Below are 9,779 nucleotides of genomic sequence, written 5' to 3' on the forward strand. Positions count from 1 at the left end.
CTAAAAATACACTCATTCCCCACAATCCCATAAGCCTCCAATTTACCTGCTTTTATAAAAATATGCTTCCTTAGGTGTCATGGGTGGAAGGTATAATTGCAGCCCGGGAATGTTAATTCCCTTGGCCCCGATATGTGGATCGCTGCTCTGCGGGGCTCCTGTCCTCCTCAGGGTCCTGGGCGGAGATGGGCAGGCAGCCGGAAGGAGGCAGGGGGGAGGCAGTGCCAGGCTGGAGGTCTGCAGGGCTGCGCCCTGGAACCAGAACATGCTGCAGGACGGTGGCACTGGATGAGGCCTGGAGGGCGTGCCCTCTCTTACCTGGCTCCCCTCAGGAAGCCCCTGGGGGTCTGGGGCTTGAGGGGGGAGACACCCCAGAACCAGGCCCTGACAGCCTTGGCGGGGAGTGGGAGCCCTGAGTTCCTGGGGTCTGCCTGTCTCCCTGCTCCTACCATGCTACCTTCATTCTATTCTCAACACAACAGCCAGAGGGAACCCTGGGAAACCTGAGAGAGTTCCCCATCTTACTCAGAGTCGTCACCGTCGCCTCAAGGCCCTGCGCATCCCCCTTCCCTGCAGGGTGTCCCTCCACAGCCGCCAGCAGCACCCGCTGGCGTGTATATTTTACTTCTGAGTCTTGCTTGAGTGTCTATCCCTCACTGGGACGTAATTCCACGAGGACAAGGCCCTTCATCTGTTTTGTTGCCACGGCTCCGACCAGAGACAGACACCTAGTCGGTGCCCATTAAGAGTTTGTGAAAGCCTGGGTGGCGTGGCTCAGTTGTTGAGCGTCGACCTATGAACAGGAGGGTCACGGTTCGATTCCTGGTCAGGGCACATGCTTGGGTTGTGGGCTCGATCTCTTGTGTGGGGCATGCAGGAGGCAGCGGGTCAATGGTTCTCTCTCATCATTGATGTTTCTATTTCTCTCTCCCTCTCCCTTCCTCTCTGAATTCAATAAATTATTAAACAACAACAACAACAGAAAGAGTTTGTGAATGAATGTGGTCCTTCGGGAAGGATTCCCAAGCAGTTGGAAGTGTAAGTGCCAAGAGCAGAGGCACAAGAGGGCCCCGTGCGTTTGGGAAACTGGAGTGGTTCTATCTGCTCGGTGCGCAGGATGCTCACGGATGAGGAAGAGACGAGAGCAAGGCCGCGTGGCATCTTTCTAGGGAGGGGACACAGAGGAGGCGGTGGCATGATTCGATTTGTGTTTCTGGAAGATCCTGGGGCTGGTGGGGAGTGGACTAGAAGCTGAGAAGGCTAGAGGCAGGGAGACCAGGAAGGAGGCTGCATACACATGTGGGAGAGCGAGGATGAGGTCCTGGCCCAAAGCAGGGGTGGTGGGGATGGAGGCCAGTTTCCAAGGGAGGCATGGGGGTCAGGAGTGAGAGGCGAGGTGGCAGCCTACCTCCCCCTTCTCCAAAACAGTTCTTCCTGCTCCCCAGCCCCAGCCAGGCTGCACCCAGCTCTGCCCCTGGGATTCCTTCCCTTGCCTCCGGCCTCTCTAAATTCTACCCATCCTTCAAAGCTCAACCCGACTCCTGCCCCTGGCTCTGAGTCCTCCGTATCAGCTGATGTCCTCTGAGTGACTGGCATTCCTCATCAGCCACTCTTGTCACTGCCTGTCCCCACTTGTCATGTGAACGCTTCAGGAGAGCTTTTCTCATGAGCTTTCCGAGGACCGTGGCATTCCGACTGCAAGCCCAACAGAGCTGCCGCGGGTCAGAGCCCCCGGCAGCCCGGCGTTTAAATCCCGAGACTCCCACTTGGTAGCTCAGTGACGTTAGGTAAGTTATTTCCCCACGTGTCAAATGGGAATAAAAATATTACCACCTCCCAGGGTTGCTCTGAGGATTCACTGAGCCGATGCATGCGGTGGAGATTAGCAAGATGCAAGGTGCATCTCCACACCCACCTTCACCCTGGCTTCTCCCGCATGGCACTTCACACACCGGGATGTATTTAACCAGCTGCGCCACGGTGGCTGACTCTGTCTTCCCCAGTGGTCGGCAAACTGCGGCTCGCGAGCCACATGCGGCTCTTTGGCCCCTTGAGTGTGGCTCTTCCACAAAATACCACGTGTGGGCACGCACGTACAATGCGATTGAAACTTCGTGGCCCATGCGCAGAAGTTGGTATTTTGTGGAAGAACCACACTCAAGGGGCCAAAGAGCCGCATGTGGCTCGCGAACCGCAGTTTGCCGACCACTGCACTAGACCGTGAGCACCATGAGGGCAGGAGCCAGCAGAGCCCAGCACAGCCCCGTGACATAGTCATAGCTGCTAAATAAATATGTGCTGAATGAATGCAGTGTTGGCTTATTAAGCACTTAACATGTTGGATTCAGTGGAAACTACGATTTCACAGAGAGAATTCTGGCCACACTGACCATGCTTCCTCCCTGGAACCCCAGGGTACTGCGGGGGCGCAGGCAGAATGGACTTCCCTGGAAGCCAGCAGGCGAGTGACCTGGACAGGCAGGTGGGTGGGTCTGCTTCATCACACCCTTTCCTGGAAGGTGGAGGTGGAGATCGAGGAGCAGGAGCCCGGAGCTGTGGGAGCCGGGCCCAGCCGAGGGCAGGGAGGCTGCAGCCTACAGAGCGGCCTGACTACGTGCAGAGGAGAACCGCTGCCAGGCCCCTCCCCAACTGGGAGTGGGAGATTCTGGGCTCAGCCTGCCAGACCCTCTGGGGAGCTGGGGCCTGGGCCTCGGCGGAGCACCAGTCCCAAGGCTGTATATACACAGGGCTGGGAATGTTTATTTTTCCTTATTGACTTTCTCCAAATAAACCCCTGGCCAGCAGAAAGGGGCTCCCAGCAGCAGCTGTTTACTCAGTGTTTGTGATAAAGAGGCTTCTCCATAGCAACAGGTGGCGACGTGCAACTCTCCGAAAACATGTAGGGCCTTGCAGCAGGGCCCGGAACTCAGAGGGGGAGAAAAGGGGCAGAGGAAGGCAGGAAGGGAGGAGGAGGAGAGGGAAGGCGGGAGGGAGGAAGTCAGACCAGGAGACTGGGGGCTGGGAAGTGACCAGAAGGGGAAGCAGGGAAGGAAGCCCTGAAAGGAGTTTGGAGGGTTCTGTCCCCAGGGAGGCGCCGGCTGACCCGATGGGGGCGGGGACCGGCAGGCCAGGGATGTGTGGGGAGGCGGGCACTCCACCCGCGGGGTGCGGGGTGGCTGTGGGCAGCAGCACCTTGCACAGGAGCACTCAGCGTGGGCTAGTGTGGCCTAGCCGGAGTGTGAATCTACATGATTGTGCATTTAGGTTACTGTGTATGCGTGTGTGTGCGTGTGCGTGTGCATGTGTGTGCGCGTCAGCACTGGGCAGGGAGGGTGTGTCCTCACTTCCTAGGGCTGCAGCACTGACAGACTGGTGGCTCAGAACAACAGGAATGAATTCCCTTATAGCTCTGGAGGCCAGCGTCTGAGGTCAAGGTTGGGGCGGACTTGGTTTCCTCCGGAGTGCTCAGAGGGAGGGCTGTTCACCCCTCTCTCCTAGCTCCCGGGAGCGGCCAGCAGCCCTTGGCTTGCAGGCAGATCACTCCCACATCAGCTCCCACCACAGCACCGATTCTTCCCTGCGTGTCTGTGTCCAAATTGCCCTCTTCTTATAAGGTCGTTGGATGTAGGGCCCATCCTAACCCAGATGACCTCACCTTTCAGTAACTTGACGACATGTGCAAAGCCCTTATTTCCAAATAAAGCCATTCTCACAGGTGCTGGTGGTTAGGACTGAAGCACAGCGCTTTCAGGAACACGTGCCACTACAGGGGCATCTGATGAGGGCAAGGGTGGCTGCCAGCAAGCTCGGGGACGAGCCACACGCAGGCCCTGAGGAAGCAGACAGCTCCTTCATGCCCTCGCTTTTCCTCCGTCTGCAGGGGGGTGAGGTGGTGGCTCTGGGGAAGGGAGGGCCCCACTGTCCCATTTGGGCGACGTCGTCAGCCGTGGCCTCAGGCCTGGTGCCCGTGTCGTGTCCCACATCCTCGTTGTGTGACCTCGGACACGTGACTTCCTTCCCCGGGCCCCCGTTTCCCTACCTGTACTGCTCACACCTACCTCCCACGTGCCCTGGAGTCACGTGCTGTGAGGGTCACTGGGCTCTCGCCCCAGGCCTGGCACGTAGCGGGCGATGCAGGCACAGCCTTTGTCATTCTCCACAGGCTGTTCCACAGGAGGGCGTGGACACGCACGGGGAATGCCATGCCGGGAGGCGCCACTCCTGGAAAGAGCAGCTCTGTCCCCAAAGTCGGTGCAGGACCCCGCCCCAAGGTGGCATGAGGCAACGTGGGCACAGCCCCGGTGGGGTCTGTCCCAGAGGCCCGTGGGCGAGGGTCAGTGGAGTGCTCCACAGGCCTCGCCCATGCAGGCAGAGGCTCCCTGCCCAGCCCCGGGGCTCACCCAGGACACTCGCCATTCCCGGAGGCCCTGCGTCATTCAGCAGCTGAAGTGTGCGAGGGAGATGGTGACACACACACACCTCACAGAGATATACACATGCCTCACACACACACAAACACCTCACACACACACACACCCCTCACACACACACACACACACACACACCTCACACTCACACACACACACCTCACAGAGATATACACATGCCTCACACACACACACACACACACCTCACACGCACACACCTCACACACACCCCTCACACACACACCTCACACACACCCCTCACACGCACACACCTCACACACACACACCTCACACACACCCCTCACACACACCCCTCACACACACACACCCTTCACACATACCTTACACAGACACCCTCCTCACAGACACCCCCCCCCCCCTCACAGATTGGCACAAAGACTTCAGCCACATGGGGCATCTCCGGTCCCATCATGCAGCACCAAGGGTCCACACCCAAATCTATTAGCGCATGCATCATCTTCCGTGAACACCTACTATGCTCTTGGCACTATTCCAGTTACTGGAGAAACAGCAGGGACAAAGCATGGAGATGACTTTGTAGTCAGGGAGACAGTAAGGAACATGAAAAAGGGAGTTATATTATAGATGAGAAAGAATCGGTGCTGCAGAGGCAGGAGGAAGAGGGCCGTGGAGGCTGCAATCTCAGTGCGTCCTCTCCTCCTTCCTACCCGGGTTCCCTTTGCCCCAGGGCCAGGCTGTGAGCCAGGGCCCTGAGCACCCAATCCTGCTGCCCGTCCAGTAGCCCTAGGGGCGTGGGCTGGGGCCAGCGGCCAGCGGCCGACATTGGCCAGTGGCTCCTGGCCTGGCTAATGGGGCGCGGCTCTGTCGCATCCCCACAGCTGGCATCCCTGCGGCGGGTGGGCCGGCGCTCCCCGGAGATTTGCTGCTCCAACTCCAGCGTGTCATCCTCCTCGTTACTATTCTAATCCTCATTACAGGGAAATGTCCTCGCCCTCAAACACAACGCCACGCAGCGCTGTTACACAGCCCCGCGGGGAGACAGGGCATTTTTCTGAGCTGCCGGCGAGAGCAGTCAGAGCATGGGCGGGGGGAGGTGGGGGAGTTGATGCCTCTGGAGTTTCTTGCGAGGGGGGTGCAGCCCCTTCCGGATGTCAGCTTTTTCTCTCCTCTGTCCTCCAGCTCCTATTATTATCCTCACCAAGGAAGATGCAGCTGACTGTTTACTCTAGGCCTGCGCCTGCCACCAACTCGTCCAGAGACTTCAGAGCCAGCCCTGCCCTCCAGCTCATTCTCTTTGCAGCCAAGCACCTGCGGCCGCGCTGGGCACACAGTAGGTGCCCCCTAAATGCCATGTGAAGGGGGAAGGGAAAACGGAGGGGTAGGAACACAAGCCAATGCAGACCTGGGTTGGGGAGAAGCATGCCCTATTGCCCTGGGCCCCCGGGTGGGCAGCAGGACACAGGAAGGATGGGGACAGGAGCGGCCCCTGTCTACCCCGAAAACCGGTGCCCTTCTGGAGTCATGGTCCTTGGAGTTCCACATCATGGTACTTCCTTTGTGCTTAACACGATCTCTTCCCACCAGGGTTCCCACTGAAAAGGCACGCGTGGCCCAGCTGGGCGTGGCTCAGCGGTTGAGCTTCAACCCAGGAACCAAGAGGTCACCGGTTTGATTCCAGGTCAGGGCATATGCTCAGGATGTGGGATTGATCCCCAGAAGGGGATCAAGGGGATCTCTCTCATCTTTTATCTTTCTATCTCTTCCCCTTCCTCTCTGAAATCAATAAAAATATATATGTATAATTTTAAAAGGCACATGTGCTTCCCTGGAAAGATAATGTCTTAGGTGACCCTTAGTGTGGGCTGAAGGACCCTCGGCAATTCGTGAATGTTTCTGGGCCTCCCTACCCTGGTCTGTAAAATGGGGCTACTGCCCACACCTCCCTCCAGGGTGCTGAGAGGGTTAAGTGAGTGATTCTTTATGAAGCACCGAGTATGTGCCTGGCACACAGGGACGCAGCAAGTGGCAGACTGTGTTGGTGTGTCAATCAGCCGTCGTCCCCCAATAGGACGCGTCACTGGGGTGCGGCAGGAGGAAGGAGCGTTTTGAGTAACTGATCATGTTCCCCAGGGCTGGCCAGCCTTGGCGTTGCTGACGTGAGAGGGGACACGGGATTTAGAACTCAGGCGGTGGGGTGGTCTGGCCCCTGGGAACGGGCACAGCCAAGAAAAGGAACAGGGCCAGCGTCTGGGGACCCGAGTGGAGAGAGGGGGAGGGGAAGGGAGAAGCAGGAAGATGAAGAATGGAGGACTAGCAGGTTTACTTCCAGCCCTGAGCGATGAGCACAGGGGAGACAGAGAGAGAACAGAGCCCTCAGAAAGTTTCCAGCACATTCCTGCTAAAATTAGCCCCGTCTTGCGTATGCAACTCTATATTTAACCCAGCGGCCTGTCAGAGTCACTGTGCTGAGCTGCCGGCACACGCCAGTGGGTTTGGGGCCCAGTGCCCGGGCAGGGGTGCAGGCGGCAGCCTGGGGCACGGGCAAGGTGCCACCGAGGCCATTGTGCAGAGTTGCACGGGGGTGCGTGAGTGTGCGGCCCATACGTGTTGCTCCCAGGCAGCGTGTGAGGCCTTCTGCCTCTTGTGCTGGCCTCAGGGGACAGCACCCCAGCAGGACAGACAGACACAAACAGCATCATAGATGCAGGCACACGCGGAATGGGCGGGAGCAGACAGGTGGAAAGAGCAGTCTGAGAGAAAAGAGGAAGGAGAAAGAGGCCAGCAGGCGAGGGACGGGGGGGAGGCGGACAGAGTGCTAGGCAGCCTGATGCGGGTCAGGCCATGCATCCTGCACCCACCGACCTCCTGGTCCCAGGGCCTCGGGAGATCACAATGGGGCTCGGCCTCCTTTGACCACCAAGCACCCCCCCTTCTCTACTGGGGGGTGGGGGAACCCTAGCTGCTCCCTCCTTCCCCGCCTGCCACCCAGCCTCCTCCAGGGAGAGCGCTGGCTGATAAGAAGCCGGTTTTACCTGAGGCCTGGAACATTAACTTTGACACTGAAAAGGGGATATTTTATTACCCAGGAATATTTCTGCATCTCTTCAGAGATCTTCTCGATCAACCCCCACCCCCAGCAGCAAGCCTCTTTAGACAATTAAAACCGACTCTCCAGTTAACCCTACTGGTCCTGCCCTGCTACAGGCCTCCAAGAGGGGTTTCTATGTGGGCAAGTGTCCCCTTTACCTCCCCTGTGCCCCAGCATTGTGTGTGCATGCTGGGGGCAGGTGGGGTGACCCGTGTGCACGCTGGGGGCAGGTGGGGTGGCCCGAGTGCATGCGGGGGACAGGTGGGGTGACCCATGTGCATGCTGGGGGCAGGTGAGGTGACCCTTGAGGCCCCTCACCAGCTCCTTCCTTCCTGCAGCCTCAGTCTCCTCTGACTGCAGACCTGCCAGGGGCCCCAGAGAGCAGTCGGTCCCCCGTTAGCCTACAGATGGGACAACTGAGCCCCCAGGAAGGGGTCACACAGGCGCTCATGACCCATCTGGGCCCAAATCCCTGGTTCCATACTTTCCCATGTATTCTCTGCCTTCTGCTGAACGGCGAAGTCCCCCACATCCTTAGCGTGTACCTGGCTCGAATGTCACCTTGTCCCTGAGACCCAGCTCTGGCTTTCCAGGTAGGATGGCCAACCATCCAGATTTCCTGTGACTGTCTGGTTTGGGCCTGAATGTTCCACATCCCAGCCAGGGTGGTTGGTCACCCTATTTCTTTTCTTTTTTAAAAATATATTTTTAGCCCTGATCGGTTTGGCTCAGTGGATAGAGCGTCGGCCTGCAGACTGAGGGGTCCCGGGTTCGATTCCGGTCGGGGGCATGTGCCTTGGTTGTGGGCACATCCCCAGTGGCGGGTGTGCAGGAGGCAGCTGATTGATGTTTCTCTCCCATCGATGTTTCTAACTCTCTGTCCCTCTCCCTTCCTCTCTGTAGAAAATCAATAAAATATATTTTAAAAATATATATATATATATTTTTATTGATTTCAGAGAGGAAGGGAGAGGGAGAGAGAGAGAAGCATCAGTGATGAGAGACAATCATTGATCAGCTGCCTCCTGCACGCCCCATACTGGGGATCATGTGCCTGACCAGGAATCAAACCGTGACCTCTTGGTTCATAGGCCAACGCTCAACCATTGAGCCACACCGGCCAGGCCAGGTCACCCTATTTCTGAACTCGAAGAAATATCCAATGATACAGCTAACATTCATCTACCCTCTCTACTGTTGTCCTAAGCAGCTGACACCGATTCCTTCATTTACTCCTTATTAATCCTCTGATATAGATCTGTTATTCCCATTTCACAGGTGGAAAAGTGAAGCCCAGCTGAGAGGGACAGAGCCAGGATTTAAATCTGCATACTCTGGCCCCAAAGGGGGGCTCTTCGCCCAGGGACGACGCAATCCCCTCTGGGTGGGCTCCTCTGGTGATTGGTGTACAAGGCTGTTTTCTTGCTCAACCAAATTCTCAGCAGAGCACAGCCCAGGTTTCCTTTACCCCAGTGTCCGGCACAGTGCCAGGCACATGATCCACACTAAGCAAAATTCTGCTGACAAAATCCATGCCCGGCTGTCCCCCCTCAGCTGGCTCTGATTCCTCCCCTTTGTCCCGCCCGCTGGGCCTCTGGCTTCCGAGCCACCTTCCTTGCTCCTGGGTGGTGTCTGTCAGCTCCCAGCCCTTTATTCCAGTCTTGAAAGAAGCAACTTTCCCCTGAGCCAGCCAAGGTCAGAAGGAGGCGTGCACATGCTCTGAGAGGCTCCAGACTCAGGCTTTGGCCTGAGGCCACGGCGGACCCACCCGCCGGGGGCTCCAGGATGGGAGCACCCTGACTCCGGAAGCATGCTGGTGGCCTCCGGCTTCTGGGGCCTCTGCTGCCGTCACCCCGCTCCCGTCCCGCTGGAATCCCCGCAGAGAGGTCCGGGTGGTACAACGCTTGCGGTTTACTCTGTTTCCAGAAACCCTTAGTGAAATTACAGCTTTAATTAAATACAGCTGGCTGTACGTTATACTCCATATAATTATCGTGTTATTATTATTATCACTTAGACAAAAGTTCAAACAAAGTTTATTGTAAATACTGTTTGACAGAAACAACTGGAGGAGCTGAGGGCTATTGGCCCGGCTGAGTGACAGACGGGAGTGGCCGCCGCTGGCTGCTCCGTAGGTGAAGGGGAGAAGGGGCTTTGGGGGAATACGGTGTGCAGGGGACACCTGGGAACAGAGAACCCGGGGACAAGGTCAGGCTAAGTAGCCGTGTGACCTTGGGCAAGTCGCTGTATCACTCTAGGCCTCAGTTCCCTTCCCTGGGATA

The 9,779-nt window shown here is 57.4% G+C and overlaps 1 long non-coding RNA gene across 2 annotated transcripts; it reads left to right on the plus strand.

Moving 5' to 3' along the window:
• The first annotated feature begins 1,675 nt into the window (after positions 1-1,675).
• Positions 1,676-9,465, plus strand: LOC118660263. 2 transcript variants are annotated; one of them, XR_004968854.1, is made up of 4 exons: positions 1,676-1,787; positions 5,589-5,739; positions 5,994-6,087; positions 8,776-9,465. It is a non-coding gene; the product is annotated as an uncharacterized LOC118660263 (long non-coding RNA). The 2 variants fall into 2 exon arrangements; XR_004968853.1 differs by lacking the exon at positions 8,776-9,465 and adding an exon at positions 7,496-7,633.
• The last annotated feature ends 314 nt before the right edge of the window (positions 9,466-9,779 follow it).

The sequence above is a fragment of the Myotis myotis genome, unplaced genomic scaffold (genome assembly GCF_014108235.1).
Source record: "Myotis myotis isolate mMyoMyo1 unplaced genomic scaffold, mMyoMyo1.p scaffold_m19_p_7, whole genome shotgun sequence".
In the NCBI taxonomy this organism is placed as follows: Eukaryota; Metazoa; Chordata; class Mammalia; order Chiroptera; family Vespertilionidae; genus Myotis; species Myotis myotis.